Below are 24,338 nucleotides of genomic sequence, written 5' to 3'. Positions count from 1 at the left end.
ACTTTAACCACTGGAACGAATGTGCAAAGCATGCTCGCGTCACCTTCGACCTAACAGGCGTCGCGAAAACTTAATTTAACAATAATGAGCTCGGTTTCATCAACTAAAGCACCTTTAAACTCCACCTACGCCAGATTTTCGCGAACTCGTCTGTCCGCTCTGATATCACCAGGTAGAAGCTTGCTGAGCGTTTTCAGGACTCGGGCCAGTCGCACACTTCGTACATAGAGGACGTCCTCGCCTTCTGCCACCGCGTGAAGACCTCGATGGCAGAGAGTGACCGTGTACGCCACCTGCTCGAGGGTATTGGGACGGTGGCATTCAATGCTCTTGTAGTGCTGAACGCCACTACTGTCCCAGACATCAGTACGTTTCAGCGCCTTGACGAGCTTCATATGCTCCGCTTACACACTAGCACATCTGATTTCAAGGCGTCCAATTACAGCGAGCTACGTGCCTTGATTCGCTCCATCAACCGTGAGGAACTGCAAGCCCAAGCTTCATCAACCCCTCCCTAGGTGCATATGACGGATACTTGCGGCGCCCTGCACCAGATCGTGGGGGAAGTGACTGCTGCCGTGACCTGCCCGCACGTCCCGAGCCCGCGCCCCATCCCTACGCCGGCTTACGCTCAGGTTGCCTCTATAGTGCCACCCTCCCAGTAGACACCGCAACAGGCAACTGCACCGCACGTGTTCCTGAATTCTATCACTACAAGACTACCACCTCTTCCATCTTACAACGCACGGCGCCCGCCTCAACCGGTTTCCTACTATTGTGGCATCCTTGGCCACAATTCCAGGTTCTGCTGAGGCTGTCAGCAAGATGAAAGACGTGCCTATGACGGGTTTGAAAGGGATTAGTTTTCTGGCCCTGTACCGCAATGTCGGCATTCTTACTGCGATTATTATCCACGACGGTCCCCATCTCCACAGGAATTCAACACTGCTGGTTCATTGCGTTTCCTGCGTCGTGGCTCTCTATCACCGATGCAGCGCTCCTCTTCCCTTCTTCGACTGGCTACTTCGTCCTCCAATCACCGCCTGGAAAACCAAATGGTGCAGCTTTGGGAGGGAAAGTTGCATCCTTTGGACAACGTGAAATTTCCTCGGAATGCCCGTCAAATGTACTTTTGGTGTTTGTTGAAGGTGCCCGAATGGAAGTATTGGTGGACACAGGTGCGTCGGTTTCCGTTATTAGTACTGATTTATCTTTTCGATTGCAAAAAGTGAAGACAGCGTATAATGGCCCTCGCCTTCGTTGTGCAAATGCAGTTCTTGTTGAGCCATCTCGTGTTTGCACAGCACGTGTTTTCATTGATAGCGCCCTTCACCACATTCACTTTGTCGTGGTGTCTTCGTGTACGTACGCCATGATTTTGGGATGGGACTTCCTGTCCTCCACCTGAGCTTTCATCTCTTGTCGTCAGCGAATTATCCATATGACGGACACTAAATCTTCGACTGCTGTCGATGATGCTCACAGCCTAAGTTTCGTCACGTCTGCCGACTGTTTCATTCCCGCGGGGAATGAGCATATTCTCACACGGACTTCAGACACTATTGTTAATGGTGATGTGTGCCTTGCGCCGAGCAGTCGCTGCATTTCTGGTGGGCTTAGCCTTACTTCTAGCCTGGTGTGGTTTCAGGACAGTAGGGCGTTTGTAGGTGTTCGAAACCCTACTTATTCGCCACTTGTGCTCTCCTAGGGCACTAATGTGACTTGCGTTACTGACATCGAACATCTTTCGCTGGTACGACTTCGCACCGAATCACCTCCTTTGTCTACCACAACTGCTGATCATACTGCTACCGCGGCTTTCACGGCCGCGAAAAATCCCGATCCGACTGCTTCACAGATAGAAGACATTTTGGCACTCCTGTAATACCACAGCGCCTTATTTGACATTTACTCCAAGCTTCTGGAGCGCACTTCCATCACAGTACATCGCATCGAAACTGAAGGCAGTTTGATTTTACGCCGCCGCCCGTATCGCGTGTCTTCCGTAGAACGGAAAATCATTGCGGATAACGTTGATCACATGCTCAAAAGTGACATCATTCGGCCATCGTCCAGTTCTTGGTCGACTCATGTGTTGGTCCACAAGAAAGACGGCTCTTGCGTCAATTATCGAGCACTTATTAGGATCACGCGCGAATACGTATGTCTTATGTCAAGAATCTACCATGCCATTGACTCCCTACAGCATGCTGAATATTTCTCTAGTCTAGAGCTCCGATCCGGGTACTGGCAAATGCCCATGCAGGAAGCAGACAAGGACAAGACAGACTTTGCAACAGCAGACGGACCTTACGAGTTCGTCATGCCCATCGGTTTATGTAGTGCTCTTGCAAGATTTGAACGCACGATCGACACAGTTTTACGTGACCTTATTAAGTGGAAGAGCTGTCTGTGCTATTTAGAAGACACCGTTATTTTTTCTGCAGCTTTACGTCAGCATCTTGAGCATTTCCACGAAGTATTCACATGCATTTCCAACGCTGGACTCCAACTCAACACAAATAAATGCCATTTCGCCAGAAAAAACGTCAAAGTTTTGGGTCACCTTATCAGTAAAGACGGCGTTCAACCAAGTACAGACAAGGTTGCTGCCGTGCTTTGCTTCCCTCGCCCTGAAAATTAAAAACAATTAAATTTCTTGGGGCTCGCATCCTACTTCCGCCGCTTCATCAGTCATTTTGCCGCCATGGAGTCGCGGCTACACAAGTTCCTCACGTTGGGTAATGCTTTCCCTTAGACAGACGACTGCGAACTTTCTTTCCAAGCCCTCAAGCAAGCGCTACCACCGACCCAGTCCTCTGTCACTTCGCTGAGAACGCACCAACTTGTTTGCACACCAACGCTAGTGCCATAAGATCGGTGCCGTGCTTCTACAGTGTAGTACCACCTCACGAGGGAGAGTCTGTCCTTTGCCAGCCGCGCATTAGCAGATGCCGAAAAGAACTACTCGATCCCAGAACAGGAATGTCGGGCAGTGGTATGGGCGATATAAAAATTTCGGCCATATCTTTTGGATGCCACTTCATGGTCGTAACCGCCCACCACGTCTTATGCTGGTTGTGGTTAATCAAAAATGTGTGGACGTCTTGGTCCCTGGATGGTCTGCTCACAAGAGTACGATTTTGACGTTAGGTGGTCAAAATTTCCGGAGTCTTCCATTACGGTGTGCCTCATAATCAGAAAGTGCTTTCGGCACGTTAAACCCCATAATTTTTCTTTAATTTGACGTTGACTACAAGCCTGGGTAAAAGCATCAAGATGTCGACGCTGTTTCTCCCTGCCCCCTGCCACTATTATCTTCGAGTACATCCCTCCATTTCTAGCACCTTGATAATATGACTAAGTCTCCACTCCCGTTATTGCCTCTAGGGGTTACGGGCACGTTATCTCCCAATCGCGTCACTAAGCTCGCATCGTGTCAACATTCGGATCTCTGCTGCAACAGCATTATGCAACGCCTGTGCGGAACTACTTTTGCACCGAATGCCAGATTGCGTCGACAACTGCGACTATTTAGACTCGACAGTGATGTGCTGCACCGATACATATACTACTTCGACGGACACCGCTGGGTGCCTTTTCTTCCACGTTCGCTGCGCACACAAGTCCTTGAAGCCTTTCACGACGACCCATATGCTAGCCATTTGGTTTTCCACAAAGCATACAACCGCGTTAGGAGCCTTTTTTTTGGCCAGGCATGTCTGCCTTTGTCGCCAAGTACGTCGCTTCTTGCGTGCGGCGTCAACGGCGGAAACGACCGGCTTCGCCTCCTGCTGGGCTTTTACAGCCCATCCAATGTCCCGAGACACCCTTTGCCATCGTTGGGATAGACCTAGACGGCCCTCTGCCCATAACGCCGGCAGGTCATCGATGGGTCGTGACAAATATTTACCAGCTCACACGTTACGCAGACGCCGCTCCTCTACACTCTAGTTCGGTCTGAGATGTTGGCACCTTCTTTCTGGATGCCATTGTGCTGCATCACGGTGCACCTCGTGTACTGTCAAGTGACCGCGGCAAGAACTTCACGTCAACAATGATCACAGAAGTACTGGGAGCGTGTGGCGCACTTCATAAGACGGCATCGGCATATCACCCTCAAACAAATGGCTTAACAGAGCGATTCCATCACTCACTAACACATAAGATATCAATGTATATCGGACCGAACCACAACTAGGACAAACTTTTTTCTTTTGTGACGTTTGCTCCCAATACTGCTATCCAACTAACTGCCATGTACTCACTTTTCTACCTATTGTATGGCCGTTCACCGACATTCACCATCAACACCGCTTTATTCAATGCCCCAACTAACACCTCGCCCAGTATACGCGAACAATTCGTCTCGAGACATGGGGAGTGCCGTCAACGTGCTTGCTCCAACACAGAAGTGAGTCAGCTAGATCGCAAGCAACGTTACGACATCTCTCGTATCAACGTCTCCTTTCGTCCTGCGGAAGAAGTGCTCCTTTGGACGCCCGCTCATACACCCGGTTTGTGTCAGAAGTTTCAATCCGGCTTCCTCGCACCCTACATTATTCATGAACAAACATGCCCTGTGAATTATCGCGTTACTCCCGTAGACGTTTCTTCGGATCATCATTTTCGTGGTTCGGAGATCGTTCACGATTCAAACGTTCAAACGATTCGTTCAAACGATTCGTTCTGCGTTTCCCTCCTGGCTAAATTGCGGCCTGGCTGGCCACTTGCACGCACGGGTGAATTACTGTGAACATTATTCATACGCTTCATATTTTCACCTGTACTTACTCGTCATCACCGTTTTGGGGCCAGGTGGTGGGGCTCTCACTCGGAAGATAAAGAAGAGACTGGCTGCCTAAACCTTGTCTCACAATATAAATAAAAGAAAAAAGGGGATGAAGAAAAAAGAAAAACAATACACAAAGAAACCGGATATTTTGATGCCTATTACTTGATATTTAGCATATAGAATAGACTATAAAGCTCCCTTAAAACGGTTACGGGTATCGGTTGCAATGTCTCGAACTTATGGATAAGGTCGGATTTTCTCCATTTGCTATCTCTCACATAACGGAAATTCGATTGTAGGCTGCCGTGTTTAAGTTGATCAAAGTTGTGACCTAATTTTTAAATGTTTGCTGATGGCTTTGGGAAGCTTCCTAGCTTTCTCCGCGTGATCTCCATTTCAGCCGACGTTAATTGATTGTCCCGTTTTACACATATATTCTTTCTCACAGAAGCACCATTAAAGTATATAAATCTCATCGGAACTAGTGCAAGTACAGCTAGTTTGTACTTCGTGTGGATAATTATTTGCGGTGCTTTTAATTTTATTGTCACTTCGAAGGTGCCCCTGGGTTTGGCAGCTGGTGCGATAACATGATTTTATTAGTGGGGGATGATATTGGCAGCATTTTCCGTGTATATTTTGAGGGTCAATGACGTAAATATACGGCGGCACGAACAAATCCTTAAATGGTCGATGCCGTATATTTACGGCGCCGTCTCTACATTTAAAAAGCGCGCCAATTTCATAACGTTTGCTTTTTTGTCATGTGCTGCCACTATGTGGGATTACAGGGAATTTTTTTTTTTTTGCACGCCTCCCTCTCTTTGTTTTCGTTGCATGGCTTGTTTTAGAGGTAGTTTGCTCCCGCGCCTCTGTATACTAACGCTGGCGCATTTGTACGCGTATGTGCGGGCGGTGTTTCGGGTTTTGTTCCGTGGGCCGTGGCGGTTTCTTGCGCTTGCAAAACTGATGGCTAACACGTTTCTAATCGCTCAAAGGGCGACCGCCTCTTTCTCGCTCGTTTAGTGCTCACAGGGGTGCGCATAGGAAGAATGCCGCCGTGCATGCGTTTCCGTTGCCTTTCTCTTTTTACATTTGCGAAAACTAATTGCCTCTGGTTGCCATAAGATTAAGATTAGCGGAACTTTGTCAAACGTTGGGCTTTTTCGAGGGCCACAGAACCCCACAGACTACTTGAGTGTGCGCACCTACGCAGTTCGAATATGCAATAGATGTACATAATAGTGTATTAGCAGGAACATTCAAGCCTTGCAAAATATTTTCGTCTGTGCATTTTTAAGGCCTTGAACTATGTGTATAAAATGCATCAAATTTAGACACTTTATAAGTTTATTTTCTTTTTATTGTTATTATTCATGAATGAAGAGTACATATATACCGATGCAAAATATTTTTTCTCACTTTAGTCACCCTAGACAAAATGCGGGAAATTTTCTTCCAAATAAGTCCCTAAGAATTGGGATCTCCAATAAAAGAAATCGACGCTGGGCGGTCCCATATGGCAACAAAAATCGACCCTCAAAGGGTTAAAATGGCTAAAATTTATGTTGCTGCTTTCGGTCACCCTTCGCACGAAAAGAAGCGCTTTTCTCTGACGCTCGTTACTTGATAATATTGGGTGGTATTTCCTTAGGGTATTGTTTATTCTCGGGAGGGCATTGCAATATTTTGTTATAAAGGCTATTACTCTCTCTGATTCTGGCACAGGATGTTTCTTAGCTAATTCCGACTACCTTTCCATTCTTGACGTGACGTCATAAGCTTTGTCGGAGGAACTTGCGGACATTATCCTTCTCCTAGCGTTAACTTAAGGTTAGTTAGGTGGGGGATATAATCGTTGTCTTCGCTACAGATTCTCCTTATTCGTTTCACTGGCACTACAGAAATTCTTCGCTTGCAGTGTCGCCGATGATGACTGGTGCAGTTTAAGTATTACTGGCTATTCGTAGGCTTCCGTTAACGTTTCGTTCACAGTTTTCTATTTTCTCTGTAGACCATCGTGTCGAGAAAGTTAATTTGACTAGGAGATGGTGAGCAGTAAATTTATAACAAGCTTGAAAGCGGTTGAAGTGGATAATTGGGTCCTTTAGCGGGTTCGATCCGTGTTCTCATATTTTAAATATGTCGACAATGTGAGACAGATAGGTGTAGGGTTTTAAAGAGTATGATTTCATTAGGTTAGTTTCAAGCTGTCCCATGAAAATGTTGACATGCGTGGGAGTGAATGGTGTTACCCGTTCTTGTGTGGAAAGTGTGCAGGTAGGGAATGAAATTGAATTCGAAATAGTGGAGCGTTTGAACTAACTTAGGGGGTTACAGGTAAACTTAAGGAGCCTGTGCTTGGGGATCGACTGTGAGAGGCTTGGATACATTCAATTCCTTTGTTCATGGGCACGTTAGTGTGAAGGGCTAAATCCTCTCAAGTCACTAGAACAGCGCAGTGAGAAAGGATTTGGTTAGTGTTAATGCAGTCGATCATGTTTTGAAGGATGGGAGGATGGTTGGAACCTTTGGCAGGTGGTGGTTGAATAATTTGAATACTGGCTTGGTCGGAGTGTGCATATTAGACACTGTAAGCCATCCTAGGATATGTGCTGCAAATATTTCTTTTACGGGCGTTTGCTACTTGTGCGTTTTAGGAACAATATAAATGTGGCCTGCTTTTTTGGTTTTGGGTATCGTGAAGGGACATTCACATTGGGTAATCAGTTCTCTGGACAGCAGCTCCCCGCAATTATATTTTTCATAAGGTTACTATATTCGGAAGTTGGGTTAGACTGGAGTTTTCTGTAATGGGTGGGGTTCCTCAGTTGTTTGGACGCATCATTCTTCTACTTTTCTATAGGCCTGATTACGGTACTGCCACCTGTGTCTTTTGTTTTTATTACAATATCCATTCTTTCCGCGAGTTCTTTAGGAATTTCGTGCTGAGCGGGAGAGAAATTTTTGCGCTTAGGGGAATGCCGCGTTGCCTCTAGAATTTCCTTTAACATTAGCTCTATGTATAAATGTAGGTCTGGGCACTGCTCGGTTTAGGGTGTCCAGGTGCTAGGTGGGCTAAGAGAGTCTCTATCGTGTTTTTCTACGTCTGGACTATTCAAAAAGAATTCCTTGATATGCATGCGTCTTGAAAACTGTGTTTTATCTTTGTGAGGTTCGTATTCATTTACTGCGTAGTTTGTACGAGAAAACGTTACACCACGTTTGAAGGTATCAACTTCAACGGGATTTAATCTCTGTGATATGTCTGCCATGTTGCTGCAGTGCTCTGGATGCTCTCTCGTAGCAGTATTGGTGGAGCTATATGCTGTAGGGGCCATAATAGTTTTCTTCGGTGGATCTTCAGCTGTAATACCTCTGCGCTGGTATTTATCTAGTAGGTTTGCCTTCTACATTCTACGAATTGTTGAAGTTGTAATTTTGCCGGCTGCGATTATATGTATGCTGTTGAGGTGATTATAATCTATAGCAAGTGGTTCCTGGCAGTGTTCTTTAAAAATATCAATTAGGAGAGAGATGCATTTTCTAGAACGGCATTCCACTTCAGTAATAGCCTGGAGGGTAAAAAAAGATCTGAGGGAAAATCTAACGTAAATTTGAAGGCCTTTTGCGACTTTGCAAGGTTTCATGGAGCTAATAAGTTTATAGGTAATCTGTTTTTATTTGTTTGGCGGGGAGTTTGCGCTATCGGAGGAAGGGGCGAGATTTTTTCTTGCTTGTGCTACCCGTAGTGTGTGACTTATTTCTGTTTATTTCGGGCGCACCTACTGCGTGAAACATCTTTGGGCGGTGCGTTTTTACGTTTTATTTGGTTGTTGAGGCCGGCATCAGTGTTACTGTGGCTGTTGTGGCTGCGCGTCTGGAGTAAGACCCCGCGTCCGTGTAGGCTGTAGAGGGTAAAGTCCCGTATCGCTTGTGTATGGCCATGGCCCGGGCTTCCCTTCGCTCTGCGGGGTGTAATGGGTGCATGTTGCGAGGTTGAGGACGTACGTTGATGTCGCTCCTGATGGCATGGGGTAAGCTAACAATCTGAGGCGGCGGATGGCTGAGTGGGGCAGAGAGCCCCAAACGTAAGAAGATGGACCTTCGCGCTTCCGTAACCGCCAGCCTTGTTCGCAGACTGGATAAATGTGCCTCGATCAGCTCCTCGGCCGTGTTGTGGACACCTAGTCGTAGTAGGCGTTCTGTGGACGTACTGATTGACAGGCCCGTCGCCTGCTTAAATGCCTTTCTGGTCATTGTGTTGATTTTCTTGACTTCCGTCACGTTAATTAGTGCGTATGGAATATCGTAAGTTATTCGAGACACTACAAAAACTTGGACAAGCCGAAGCGTGTCCGCCTCCCCCATGCCTTTTCTCTTGGTTGTTCTTCGCCGGATCATGTGGGTAACGTGGGCTGTTGTATTCTTAAGCTTTTGAATTAATATTCTGTTGGTGTAATCCGACTTGAAAACCATTCCCAATATATTTACGGTCTGAGATGAAACCATGATTTGGCCCTGCAGTTGTATGTTGATAGTGGGCGAGTCGGATGCGTGCTTCTGTCGCGGTGAGACCAGGAGTAGCTCGGACTTTTGGGGGGCGCAGCTGAGGCCACACGACTTAGCATAGTCGCTCACCACATTTGCCGCTTTCTGCAAGCGGCTCCTCATTCCCCCGATGGACCCTCTGCACGACAAGACTCTAATGTCGTCGGCATATAAGCCATGCCGGATACCCGGGATGTTATCGAAGAGCGGCGGAAGGCCTATTAGGGCAATATTGAAAAGGAGACAGGAGCCAGCGTGTTTAGCCTCTGCAAGATTGCTGCCTACTTGACACTATCGAACGCCCCTTTAAGATCTAAGGCGAGGATAGCCGTGGGGGAGTTGCGTGTTCCTTGTACAATCACCTCCACTTTCAGCTGAAGTATGATGCCTTGAGTTTCAGGTATTCACGGAATCCTATCATCGTTGTTGGAAGTTTCCCCGAGTCCTCCAGGAATGGTTGTAGCCGCTTGAGAACGTTGCGCTCTAGGAGCTTTCCTACACACGAAGTGAGGGAGATTGGTCGTCGGTTCTCAATGACTGGTGACTTGCCCGGCTTTAGTATCAGACGAACCTCGGGCGTCTTCCAGTCCTCGGGAAGGTATCCTTCACTTCATGCTTCGTATAGATGAGCGATAAGCTCTGGCAGCGAGCGGCTGAAACGATTGACAAATGCCTTATTGGTAATTTGGTCTATTCCCGCCCGGGGCTGTGTGGTGTCTTAAACCCATTATCGCCGCTGGTACTTCATGTAGATGATTGTCCTCATCTAGGAGGTCATTAGGGGTGCCGTTGTAGAGTGGCAGAGGCTCCGATGCCTGTGTGGGGAAGTACTGGGCTTTCCTGGAAACTGGTAGATTACTCGGGCCATATTATGGTGGGATTTCATTTTGCTGCTGGCTGGGTTGATTAAATACCAAAATAACACCCACGTCTTGGAAGTACTCAGTCTTCCTCTGAAGCTGTTGCAGAGGGATAGCCAGTTTTCTCGGCATAGCGTATTCCGTAGCCTCCTGTGTGAGTGTTGCAATTTGTCTCTTGTGCTTGCAATTTAATCTTTGCCTTTTCCAACGTTTCAGCAAGCTACACCGGGCTTCCCACACGGGCAGAAAGCGAGCGTCGATGCTTGGAGTGGTGGTGGTTGTTTCAAGCATTTTGGTGCGTGCCTTCACATCCTTGTGAAGCTGAGTGATCCATTCCTTAATTGACTCAAGCTGTTGGTTCTGTTCGTTTGTACCTCTTTCCTCTCTTATCTCCCGTAGCTTGGTCCAATCTGTGAGGCGAGCAATGCGTATCCTGGTTTTGTATTCGAGCCCACGGAGAGTGGTGGCTAGCAGCGCGTGGTCGCTGCCGAGGTATTCCTCTAGATTGGTCCAGCAAGCTTGGGGGATACTTCTGGTGAGGGTTAAGTCGGGGTTCGTGTCTCTTTGAACGCTTGTGCCGGCCCTCGTGCTGTTCCTTGGATCGTTGACGAGTGTGAGATCCATGTCCTCAATAACTTTGTGAAGCAGGTTTCCCCTCGGGTTGGTGTACGTATAACCCCAGAGTTGCATTAAAGTTACCCACTTTTAGAAGCGGATGGTTGCCTGCTGCGTGCGTGGCTTGCTGGAAAACCTGTTTGAGGAACGATGGCGCGCTTTTCGGCTGACAGTAGACGTTTAGAACAAACATGGGACCCCTCTTCTTTGTTGCATGTGGGATAACTTCGAGCAGAATGTCAAGTGATTTGGATTTTCGGAGATGGTGTTGAATGGCCACTAGCTTCTTACTGACCAGTGTGTGACGGGTGTCACCTGTATAGGTGCCATACGTGACGAATCCGGGTGGGTGGACGTGTGTGTCCGTTTCTTGCAGTGCGATGCGTTTCCCACAACTGGCTACTATGCGAATGCATTTTGAGTCAGCCAGTTCAGCAAAGAATTACAGGTTATAGTGCGCCATAATTGTTCCAGGTCGAAGCCTGGGTCGAGTTTGCTAGAAGGGGCGACCTCTTACAAAAGTCTTCGACAAAGTTGTACGCCACATACCGGATCTGCGGAGACCATTTCACCTCAGATAATTTATCTAAAAAAAGGCTATTTCTATGGTTCAGCTAACAGGACACGGGGAGTGCCAGCTCACTCGTGGCAACTTTCAGTGTGCACTTGTCGCGTAGTTAAACCGTTGATAGAATCGCCCCACCAGTGAAGCCGTGAATTCTCGTGTTCTCGCTATGCTCCATGATTATTACCACAGGACCCATTCAATGAAATTCAATGATGCCCACTGGTTAAAGGCTTACTACATTACTAGATAAAATGTATTGTTCCACAAAAGCTTGTCGCATCACTTTTGCAGGCAATATACACTTAAGGCCCAATGTCCCAGTCACCGCGTCATCACAAGCGCCATCCCTCTTTTCGGGCCCGATCAATTCGGGAAATAGTTGTCAATCACCATCCACAGTTGCCACCGATGAGAAACGACTTATGTTGTTTTTGTCACTTACTTAGAAGAAGCATGTTTAGAGATAAACAAGATAACTCCAAAAAATAACACCGGACATTTTTTTCTCAGCACGCTTTGCAACATTAAGCACGCCTTTTGATTTGAAAGAAATTTTTAAAGCTTTACTTGAATAAATGCAACAAATAAGTTAACTAATTGCATTTCAAAATGCTCTTGGTCACTAAAGATTACGGCAGGAACAACATGACGTTCAGCTCATTTGTGGAAAGTGTATCAAAGGTGTATCAAATGTGAATTCGTCAATGGTGTATCCATGTTTCTTTGACGTTAGGTGAGGGATCTCGCCCTCGAATTTGTGTATATGCTAATGAAGGGCTTGTTCTTGACGTAACAAACTGTTCCTTAACTTGGCTGTACTGCCTGCTTTACCGGTGTTTACGCTGGTTCTGGATCACCATACACCATCGCAGCAATCGCTTTATCGGAACCAGTGTCATTTCCATACCTGACTCATGTTCCTGTCGGCACCAGCCCTCTGCAATCGTGTACAACAGGAGCTGGTCAAGATAGCCTTGCATTGGATACTGAAGTTGTTGCTGACCTACCAAGTAATGGTACAGCCTTACAGCCTCAATGTAGTGAAATTTTATGCCTTCCTACGATGACATATACAGCTGTAGAGACAGTTTACGATACAGGAGGTTGGCGATATTGAGCTCGAAATATGACCGAGTATGGGATCGTACTTTAATGTTAACTTTCAGTTTGTGGTACTTATCACGATATTCATAATGATTCATTGAATTTGAGCCGCCACACATTAAAGGAGCAAAAATTCACAATTACAGATATTCTTGTGTTCTAGTAATGACTGTGGCCTACTGTACGTGCGAACTTAAGACAAGTCACGTCAGTGCACCTCAAAGCGTCTTCTTCGCATTGATGCCAGGAACCACTGACTGTTGTTCTTCACTTGCACATGCAGACACAGTTGCACCAAGGCCCACGACAACCACAGCAGCATCTGCGGGGTCATCCCATTCTGTATTTGCAAGAAAATCTTACAAGGCATGTATTAATTTCATTATCTTCACTCTAGCAGCACGAGATATGATGACAAAGAGATGGAACAGAGAAGGACAAACCACTGCACTATTGTTTGTCCCTTAATTTAAAAGCAACCATGGAATCGTAAGACTAGGCCAGCCCTCGACATTTCGTACTTCGTTCTGCCAACGAAATACAGAGATAAGCTCTATTCTTTAAATCGGATGGAAAACTAAAGTGTCGGAGGCTAGCATCCCAGGAGGCAGCATAGCTTCGTTGCACGATATGAACTACCAAAACAACCAGACACAGTTGGAATCTTGGTAACGGTTAAAACTAATACAACGATAAAGATGACTGATGATATCCATAAAGCCAAACCTCCATAGCGTTTCAGTCGGCATTTAAAACATTTACAAATAATGATTTAAAGCCCTTTCTAGCTGAGATCTCCCAGGTTGTTACAAAAAGACTTTCTACTCCAGCTGTTGCACACAGCGTGTTGCTCAAGTTTAGTTTTTTTTTCTAGCACTTGCAGAGGGAGAGGCAAAAACCAAAAGGCATTGCGCCTGACCGAGGCCTCTGTTGACTCTGTTGACGTTCGACATACATATGCCATTATATTTGGTATAACTCAATTTGTATGCTTTCTGCAGACAGCGTATGTCATTGTTTTTAAAACAGGCACGTTCCGTACAATTGACATTCTCATGAACTTGTGTATACATACGAGTGAAACTGAAATTGAACACGAAGCAGTTGATGCGCCTAAATACTGCAAGATTCTTTTGTATGAGTGTTAATTTTCTTAGAGTCATTTTCCCAACTCTAGAATAAGCGAGAAGCAGCGAAACAGGCTTTAAAGTAAGAACATATATAACTGAATTGATTTTTTCAGCACCATCTGCTGCAGCTCGTCCTCGCAATTTCCGCGACTCATCGAGGAAAGTCATCAATCGACTTCAGGCCAAAGTGTCCAAGTATAAAAAGAGAATATGAAGGCTGCGCAACATAGAACGCAAGGTTACCAGCGACGCTTTCAGAAACTCTAGAGTGGATTCGGCCTCCTCTAACGGACGAGGTACTTAAGCTTATTTGCTGTCACATGAGGCTGCAGTTAAAGGCTAGAGGGAAGCGGTTTTTCTTTGCGACTAAAGAACTTTGCCCACCAGTTGCACTTTCGCGGCCCACCAGCATGCCGCTTTCTGTCGTCCTGCTTAACACTTCCAACGAAGCGCTCTTTGAGACGATGGCTGAGCAATGTAAAAATGAGTCCTGGAATTATTCCTGAAATACTACCTACATAGCTCCCAAAACAGTCATGAAGCCAACGTATTTGTGTCTGCTCTATAGTTTTTGATGAAATAATGTTCAAGAAAAATATTTCGTATGATGTTACACAAGATGTCATCCATGGATTTACAGATGATGGAAGGGAAAGAACATCATCAGTAGTGGGTAGGGCGACGGTATTTCTTCTGTCTGGTATTCAAAGAAATAGGTTGAGCCTATTGCCTACAAAATTTGGGCATGCGTCTTCCACCTGTTCTGTATCTGGAATCGGCGTCACAGTGAAGGCTGTTATTTGTGACCAGGGCGCTACTAACATTAGCCTCGCGAACTCACTGAGCGTGCCGATTGTAACGCCATTCCTTTTTTTTTTGTAAATGACGAAGACATTTATTTTATATCTCATGTTCCACACCTCATCAAAAGTACCAGTAGCAATTTGCAAGCACCAGGCTTCACATCAAAAATAACATTTCGGATTCGTCCCGTATCATATTTCAGAAACGGTTCAGTGCAATGAAGGTAAATAGGGCAGCTCAAGTCCTCATTTCGTCTATGTCAATCGCTTTGCTCGCTAAGGTATATGCCAAAGAACTTCCCCAAAAGACAATGTCAACTGCTAATGTTTGTGACTGCATAGACAAGCTGTTTGATTGCCTAAACAGCTCACGTGTAAAAAGACAGAACAGAAGCTGTGGCACGCAATCCGTGAAGGCGACGTCGAGTTAACCATGTTTCTTGAGTCCGATATTGTGGATATCTAAGTGGAAATTTGAAGGAAGGCGTCGACCACACACACTTATTGGATGTCACGTCTCAATTAGAGCTATTTTTCTGCTATGGGAAGATATCTCAAGGAATTATGATTTCTCTTTTCTGCTCACACGCCGTCTCCAGCAGGGTTCCGTGGCAAATATCTTTGGCCACTCGAGATAGAACAGGGATGCAATACCAATCCTAGCGTGTCTCAGTTCACATCTGGAGGTAAACACATAATGATCCGGAAGATATTCAAGCTTTCCGAAAATGCAAATTCTGAGAACGTTGGGTCTGAGCTAATGCATGCGGTGACACCATTTTTTTTTATAAAGGAATCGGTGGCTCCCGTTCCCCCTGTTGACTCGCCTGCCTTAGATGACATTGCCCATTTAGTCGCAGACGTATTCTACCAGGTATTAGAGCATTCTGCAAGCCTACTACCTTGCTGGATTTCTGATTATGCACTTTCTTGAAAAAAGCAAAGAAAGAATGCACATGCTACGAAGTGCTCAAAGATGAGATTTGTGGCTTAAAGAAAGAACATCAGTATTTCACCATGCTCAGATGTTGTCATATTGTGGGTAGATTTTTTTAAACTTGACAGTGCCTTCTGAAGCAGCTTTTGCATTTCTAAAGCTTCTGGAGACTAAATTCCTTCCCGTAATTGAAGAAACAGCAGTGGGCAAGAGAGCAACATCAGTGGGCAAGAGAGCAACGTAGGCAGCATGGTTCACGCTTGGCCCGTTTGCGCTTCGCAGGTTTTTTTGCCATCCGTCCTTATGCTGTGCCTGCCTCCTACTCAGACGGCAATCACCATTTCTACAACTCTGGAACGCCTGGATTACATCGTAGAATGCCACGCTTTTCCGGGTGTTGTCTCGGATGCTTGCCCAGCACCGCAGCTCGCTGTCTGCAGGGAATACTCATCGACACTGGCATCAGTTCCTGAGACTGCCTATATCTACTGGCGGCAAGTTCGTCACTTCAGGGGGCAAGAGAGCAACGTAGGCAGCATGGTTCACGCTTGGCCCGTTTGCGCTTCGCAGGTGTGTAAACGATATTTCTTATATGTTAAAAAAAGCGACAACCCGTACTTGCTGTTGCTCCCTTGCCCACAAGTGTTTTATGAAATTGCCTGTGGCTGTTTTTCGTTAGTGTTTCTACTACTACGCTCCGGTGATGTGGAAACAAATCCCGGGCCTGACACTCGTTCGGCATCATTGCTTTCTTTGGAAGACTTTCCCGATGATCGCGCAGAACAAATGCGGGTTCTTTTTCATTTACTGAAAGATCTGCATGCTTGTTCTGTGCAATCAGCAAAAAGTCAGGCCGAACTGTCCGCTGACATAAAAGCCATAAAAAGCAGTCAAAAATGTATCGAAACGAAGATTGGCAACACTCACGATAGATTGGATAAACTCGATGAAAAAAATAAATCGTTCGGCAATATGTCTGAAGAACTTAACGGATTACGCCAGACAGTGGAAGGCGCTACCGCCAGGCATGACTCTTCGGAAGCTCGTGTAGACGATTTAGAAGATAGGTCGCGTCGCGACAACTTAATTTTTCGAGATATACCTGACACCTGAATCGTGGGACCAGTCTGGAGCACGTTTCAAATCTGCCCTTCTTTGTGTTGCGGATAATTGGCCCGGTAATGCTATCGATCGCGCGCATCGTATCGAACCTTTCGTCGCCAATAAGTGCCGCCCCATTATTGCGAAGTTTTCAAACTATACAGTTAAAAAAAGTTCTGAGTGCACGTAAAAAGCTAAAAGAAAATAACATCACTATGAGCGAAGATTTTTCACCCGCAACACCTCGCATACGCTCGAAACTTGCTGATTTTGCCAAAAGTCAATCGGAAATGGAGCCCTATCAGCTTAGGTACAAAACCCTTGTCATGAATAAAAAGCATTGCGTGTACACTGCAGAAACAGACAGCGTCGCTGAACGTAAGCAATATGCTTCATCTGATAACCGCCGTACAAATGCCAACGCAACTAAAGGTGCACCAAGCTAGAGGTGCGCGAGGGGCTGTGGGCAAGATCAGTTACACACATCTGTACTCTTTACTAAAATTCGAAGTCTGTCTAATAAGCGTGACCGTTTAAACTCTGCTATTGATACTTGCAATGCACGCATTCTCGTATTAACAGAAACCTGGCTTCGGCCAGAGGTAATGGATCATGAACTTTTTTCATCAGTTAATGAATTTTCTATATATCGCTATGATCGAGGGTCGCGGACAGGCGGTGATGTATTGCTCGCCATCTCGAACTCCCATCCTACTGCATCCACATTCCAAGTGAGTTGGAAAAAGTTTGGGTTTTCGCTGAATTTCCCAAGCAAAAAATAATTATTGGTGTCTGTTACCACCCCTTTCTCACACTTCCATTCTCGTAAACGAACTACAGGATGTGATTAATTCTGTGGTGTGTCAATTCCCGAGGTTACCGCTTTTCTTAATGGGGGATTTTAACATCCCTAATGTATCGTGGGACTGCGAGCCACCTGCGCTAAATTCACCTTCTTCACTCGCAAGAGATATTTCAGATATGTGCGCTGTATTTTCTTTAACACAATCCTTAACGAAACCAACTAGAATAGCTGAATCAACAGCAAACGTTCTTGATCTCATACTAGCAACACACCCTAAATACATTTCTAACGTCACTCACCGACCCGGTATAAGTGACCACTCTATTCTGTCATTTCGCATTAATCTTGCACGTAAAAAAAGCAAAAACAGAAAGAAAGGTATAAAAGATTTTAAAATGCGAATTTCGAACTAATCAACTAGGAACTTTGCACTTTTCTTGACGGTTTTCTCGGTGGTTTTGAAGAGCGAACGGTACAATCAAACTGGGATTTATTTTTATTTAGATTCAAGAATTAACAAACAACTACATACCTACTCGTACAATAATTGTAAACGCTGATGCACCATGGTACAACCGCCATATAAAACGTTTGTCGAATAAAAAAACGCACATACCGCTCGGCAATATGGTCCCCAGATGACGACCGTTGTGCAGCCTACGAACAAGCTTCCGCCGTGCACATAGCAGCCATAAAGAATGCTAAAGATATATTTCTGAATAACACGTTACCGTCAATGCTCACATCCGATCCCAAAAAGTTCTGGCGCGTGTTTCATCCTGAAAGTGATAGCGCAATCAGTCTTGTTGATTCTGCAGGGATTGCTATACCTGATGCGCAATGTGCCCGTGTGTTAAATGAAGTCTTTGTCAGCAACTTCTCTACAACAACTCAAACAATGCTTCCTCATGTTAAGCCTTTAGGATTTATAGTAATGTCTCCCATTATAATTGATTACAATGACGTGGTCAAAGCTATAATAAATTTAAAAGCATCCTCCTCACCTGGGTACGATTCTATTATTCCCAGGTTTCTTACATACAGTCTGTTACTCATCAATTATATTAACAAGAAATGTTTCAACAGTCTCTAGAGAACAGTTCCCTCCCCACTGACTGGAAGATAGGGAGGTTGGTTCCGCTTCACAAGTCTGGCAATACACGCTCGCCTCTAAATTATCACCCAATTTCGCTAACTAGCATTCTGTGTAAAATTTTCGAGCATATTCTATTTTCAAATCTAGTTTCTTTTCTTGAATCGAATTCATTTTTTCGCCTCCACAACATGGTTTCCGCAAGACATTCTCGTGTGATACTCAACTCGTATGTTTCACTCACCGTCTTCATGTCACCCTCGATCGTTCTTCTTTAGCTGACTGTATATTTTTAGATTTTTCAAAAGCCTTCGATAAAGTATGCCATAATCTCCTTTTATATAAGTTGCAGTTACTAAATTTGAATTCCAAACTCCTTGCATGGCTCGAATGTTTTTTACTAAGTCGTTCCCAGTTTGTCTCTGTTAATAACACTGACTCTCCTCCGAGTCCTGTTTCCTCAGGAGTACCACAAGGATTGGTGCTTGGCCCTCTCCTCTTTCTAATCTACATTAGCGACTTACGTTCCTGCGTCTCTTCCCATATCAACTTGTTTGCAGATGACTGTGTAATATTTCGAGAAATAACTAGTCCTAACGATACTACTATTCTACAGCCTGATCTTGATTCTGTGTCCGCTTGGTGTAAGACTTTGTGCATGGAATTAATCACTAAAAATGCAAAGTCATGCGTGTAACTACATCTACTAATGTAAATGTTTCATATCATCTTGATAACTTTCCTTCAGAAGTATACGTCATATAGATATCTTGGTGTCACTAAATCTTCAAAAATAACCTGAATGATCATATTGAATCCATAATCGCCAGCGCCAACAAAACACTTGAATATCTTCGTCGGAATTCCTCACGCGTTCCTCAGGCTCTTAAACTTTTACTTTACAAAACACTGATTCGTTCGAAGGTGGAATACGCCGCCTCTGTTTGGGACCCTTTCCATGACAATCTAAACTACTCACTCCAAATGGTTCAAAATTACTCTGCACGATTTATTATGTCTAATTATGCTCGAACCGCAAGTGTGACTAATATGAAATCGAGCCTTGAACTACCTTCACTAGCATCTCGCCATAAGTTTTATCGTTTGTGTCATTTTCACCGCATATTTAATGATCGTTCGCTACACGATGATTTCATCTTTCCTCCCCAGTACGTATCATCACGCATTCAACACCGACATAAAGTAGCCGTTCCTTTTTGCAGGACTTCTACTTTTCAGTATTCATTTTTTCCCAGGACTTGTGAAGAGTGGAACCATCTACCTACCACTACTGCAGAAATTACAGACCATCAACATTTCAAAAATGCTTTAACAGTAACTAATTAGTTCTTTACCTCATGTTAGTTCTCGTTTCTTCCTCTTGTTTGCTTGTGCTTACTTGTATCATCTACTCATTTTACATAGTTTAGTAGTTTGGTGATTTCCATTGATTTGATTTGTTAATTAGGGTATTTGTATTGGTACATTATATACCTCCATGTATAAGTGTATCTTTTCACAGAAATCTTGTTTTGCAACTCCCCTCTGTAATGCTTCGGCTCTGAGGGTACAATAAATGAAAACGTTTGTGGTGCACGGCATGCGGTAATGACAGATGTTGGAAATTTTCTTTTTGCTCGCTCCAGTGTCGTGAATGGTTTCTCAATATGTGCAAGACTGCGGGTCGGCCTAGTTGGAACAAATTCATCTTTAAAACTTATTGTGCGCAAACAAACAGGGACGAAGAATAGAAGAAACACAAGGACGAGCGCTTTCTAACAACGCGTTTTATTTTTGAAGAACCATCTGCTTATATACCCACAGATCTGCGCGATCTAGTCAAACAGAGCACGCCTATAGCGCATATAGTACACACAAATCTGCGCGATCAAGTCAAGAGAGCACATCTACAGTACATATACCACTTGTGATGAAAAAACACAAAGACGTGGACCAAAGCCACCCGGTCAACATAAGAACAGCAAGGTGCATGAAACATCCAATTACGATAAAAACGCGTTAAAGATGTGATGATAGAAGTGAATTTTCTTTATCCAACAATGAAACCGATGGATGGCTGATGCATTTTTCTTTTTGTTTTTCAATCCAGTGTGCTTCCACAATTTCCCTCGCAGTTTGATTCCTATTCCTATACAAAATGTTGGTGCTACTAAGACAGCGGGAGCAATTATGCTCTTGGCAATGCATTGCCAAATGCGTGCTAGGGCGACCTTTCTGACTGGACAAGTGTTCTCTTAACCTCGTGTTAATGCATCTCGCAGTCTGCCATACGCACACATGACCACACGTCATAGGGATCTGCTAAACGACGTACATCGCGCAATCAACAAACTGGTTCTTGCGCGGATGTTTAACATTACATTCTTTCTTTGCATCATCCTTTCTTTCGAACTTATTTTTAACCTTAGAGCACACACTACCTATTTTGTTTTTGGCCGAAAATACCACTTTTACTGCGTAACTACCAGCCGCCTTTTTAGGTCTGTGTGAAAGGCCGTGCACATACGGAATCACTGAAATCTTGGAAGCTACATCATTTTACCTTTGATTCTTCTTGCATTGTCCTTTATCCTGCTTAAGTTTTTTCATTAGCCTATCGCACGACGCCAACATCACAGCGAGCGGGTACCCAGCCTTTCTCAACCTATCAACTTGCTCAAAAAATGCACTCTTTACGGTGTGGTGACATGAATTCAACAACGCTGACCGGAAACACGAAATGACTATGCGATTCTTCACAAGCCTGGAATGGTTTGAGGCATAATTCATTAGCGGTTTTCCAGCTCGGGGTGAAAATGACCAACATACATGTTCCGGTAGGAATTATAAATTAACATCAAGAAATTGTAGCTTGTTATCTACCGGTACTTCAGAAGTAAACGTTAAACCCTTGCCCTGAGAATTGAAGGCTTCTACAACCCTATTCCTGAAAGCACCCTTGTCTACATGACAGCCTAAAATCAAGTAGTCATCGACATATCTGTATACCTTATTTACTACACCTTCTAAATCTTTGGCCAACTCTCCGTCTATGCTTCACAAAAAAAGGATACTTAGGATGGGAGCTACCTTTGACCCGATGCACACACCCTTTGCCTGTATATACGTTTCACCACAGAATCCTACATGTGTATTCGCTAAATGAAAATGCAGAAGTTCAAGAAAGGATTCAATGGCCATGCCACAAGTGTTGCGGAAAGACACCTCGTCATTCTCCTTAGTTATGCAATGTTTAACACTTCACATTAGGGGCGCATGCGGTAAGGAGTAGTAGAGATCTTGAACACCTATGCTGAATCCCCAGCTGCAGCTTGTCTTATCTGATGCCAGAAAATTCACAAGGCCTTCTGAGTTATTCAATAAGAACGGATCCTGTACTTCTAAGGAATTCAACATATTTTGCAGGAACTCAGCGACCATAACCTGCCAACACCCTCGCTCGGACACAATTGGCCTAAACGGAATTCCTTGTTTGTGGGTTTTTGCTGTAAAAAATATCTCCAATTTCATTCCTTTTGAGTTCTTTACACGTGACGCAAGCTTTTCTTGGTCACATTTCTTGAAAAACTCCACCGCCTTCTTTTTTCAACTTCCAATTCTTCAACTTGGAATTTGAGAAAGTAAAGAAGGAGCGTGACGAGCTTGTGCAAGAAAACAGATCTCTCAAAAAAAACAAATGAGAAGCTTGTTTTGGACTGCGAGGCCCTTGAAGGGCGGGCTTTTCAGCTTGAGCAACGCATGACTGCCTCCGAGCAGTACTCCAGAAAATGTAACCTCGAGGTGAAGGGTTTGCCTTTCACTCAGGGTGAAAGCATTCCTGACACCCTGAGTCAGATTGGTAGACTTGTTGGTGTGCCCATTTCTGAGTCAGATATTGACGTCTGCCACCGTGTTCAAGCGAAAAACTCGAATGTTGCTCCTAACATTGTTGTCCAGTTTAAATGTCGATCAAAGCGTGACACTGTGCTCGAGAAGCCAAGAAAGCTGAAACTTTCGACGCGTGACTTTGGCCATAAGTCTAGCGAACCTGTGTTCATAAACGAGCACCTTTGCCCTGCTATGAAACAGTTGCTCGGAATGGCAATCGCGCAAAAAAAAGCGAAAAACTGGCGCTTTGCTTGGACACGTGGTGGCAAGGTCTATGCGCGAAAAGAGGAAAAATCTCCTGTCTTGCACATCCGTAGTGCGCATGACGTAGAAAAGATTGTGTAAACTGCTCCAGTTTTCGCGAGCGTGAGCAGTCTATCTTGAATGATGAACGAGTCACCGCGAGATGTCAGCAACATAATTCAAATGAACTCCGATGTATGCTTTTCTTGCCTACACCTTAACATTCGTTCAGCTAGACACAAGGAAGATGAGTTATCAGTATTTCTAGACGAATTTAGTTTCCAGTTCGACGCTATCATGTTGACTGAAACATGGTATACATGTGGCGAAGAAATTTACAAGCCGGACGGATATAAGCTTCTTTGTATATCGATCCCGTAGGATGGGGGGCGGGCTTGCTATCTTGGTTAAGAATAAGTTCGACTGTGAAGTTCTTTCGGAATTTTCATTTATATGCAACGAAGTTGAATGTTTAACTTTGCTATCACAAAATTATATTTATTCCGTAGCGTACCGACCCCCTAATGCTGACATAAGTACCTTTATTGAATTTCTAGACCGCCTCTTCTGCTACGTAAGCGATTACAAGTTCAATTTAATTCTTCGGGGCGATTTTAACATTGATCTCCTGAAACGATCTCCTGCGCAGGAAGCGCTTTTACTAATTATAGAATCGAGTGGTAATTGCATACTGACTCAGACGGCTACACGCGTTACGATGCAGACAGCCACGCTTATTGATGTATTTATCTCTAACCTAAATACTAGTAGTTTACCTTGAGGTGTATTACAGAGTTCTATCAGCGACCATTATCCCATTTATGTGCTCCTGAAATGTGCCGCAAATAAACAACACAACCTATCAGCGCAGAATACTGTGCAAAATATTACTTCGGACACCCTCGCGTCCTTTTTTTCTATTCTTTCAAATCAAAACTGGGATGACGTCTTTTCTTCTGAGACTGTAGATGCGGCGTATGAGGCATTCATCACCTGTTTTAAACGCCTGTACCATGATCATTTCCCTGAGAAAACTGTAAAAAAGTCCACTAGAAGTCGTAAGCCATGGATAAATCGAGATTGCCTTAGAATGATTAAAAAGAAAGACCAGTTATACAGGAAATTTATGAGGACCAAGTCACTTGCTTATCTAGGCAAGTTTAAACAATACCGCAATAAAGTGACGTCTTTTCTCAGAAACGAAAAAAGAAACTTTCTGTACAATGAGTTTGACAGCGAGTTCCGTAATGGTAGCGCACATGTTTGGAAAAAAGTTAATAAATTATTAAACCGAGCCCAGTCTACGTCAGGAGTTACAGAGCTTTGGTTTGAAGGTGAACGTATTGAGGGTGTTGCACTTGCAGATAAATTTAATACGTTTTTGAAAGATATGGTAAATACCGGTCTGAGTTCAGATTTCGCTTGCAACACTATACAACGGAATAGCAATAGGATATTTTTGGAGCCTACGGATGACACTGAAGTGTGCAGTACTTTTACTTCCTTTAAGAACAACAGGTCTTGTGATATAGATGGCATTCAAATCTCGCCTGTAAAATTTGTCCTCACTCTAATAGCACCAGTATTAACTTATATTTATAACCTTGCCTTATCAAGCGGGTCCTTTCCAAAGCAGATGCAGAAATCTAAGGTAATAGTGTTATATAAAAGCGGTGATAAAAATAGCATGTCAAGTTACCGACCGATTTCCATTTTACCGCTTTTTTCGAAAGGGTTGGAGAAAATTATTGAAAAACGGTTATTAAAATTTTGCAATAGGTTTAAACTGTTATCAACAGCACAACATGGTTTTTTGCGAGGTAAATCTACCGAATCAGCTTTATT

General features: G+C 44.4%; 1 protein-coding gene and 1 long non-coding RNA gene across 3 annotated transcripts in view; one reads left to right on the top strand and one right to left on the bottom strand.

Annotated features, from left to right (window-relative positions):
• LOC142587386 (uncharacterized) overlaps positions 1 to 12,793 on the top strand; it is a 224,466-nt gene extending 211,673 nt beyond the window's left edge. Inside the window, exon 5 of the long non-coding RNA XR_012829510.1 lies at positions 12,777 to 12,793. This is a non-coding gene — a long non-coding RNA (uncharacterized LOC142587386). The remainder of the gene's footprint in view (positions 1 to 12,776) is intronic.
• Positions 1 to 24,338, bottom strand: part of LOC142587385 (uncharacterized) — a 498,611-nt gene that overhangs the window by 95,376 nt on the left and 378,897 nt on the right. The window lies entirely within an intron of this gene.

Source organism: Dermacentor variabilis, chromosome 7 (genome assembly GCF_050947875.1).
Source record: "Dermacentor variabilis isolate Ectoservices chromosome 7, ASM5094787v1, whole genome shotgun sequence".
Lineage (NCBI taxonomy): Eukaryota > Metazoa > Arthropoda > Arachnida > Ixodida > Ixodidae > Dermacentor > Dermacentor variabilis.
The sequence above is the reverse complement of the archived record's forward strand: the minus strand, read 5'-3'. Positions and strand labels throughout refer to the sequence as shown.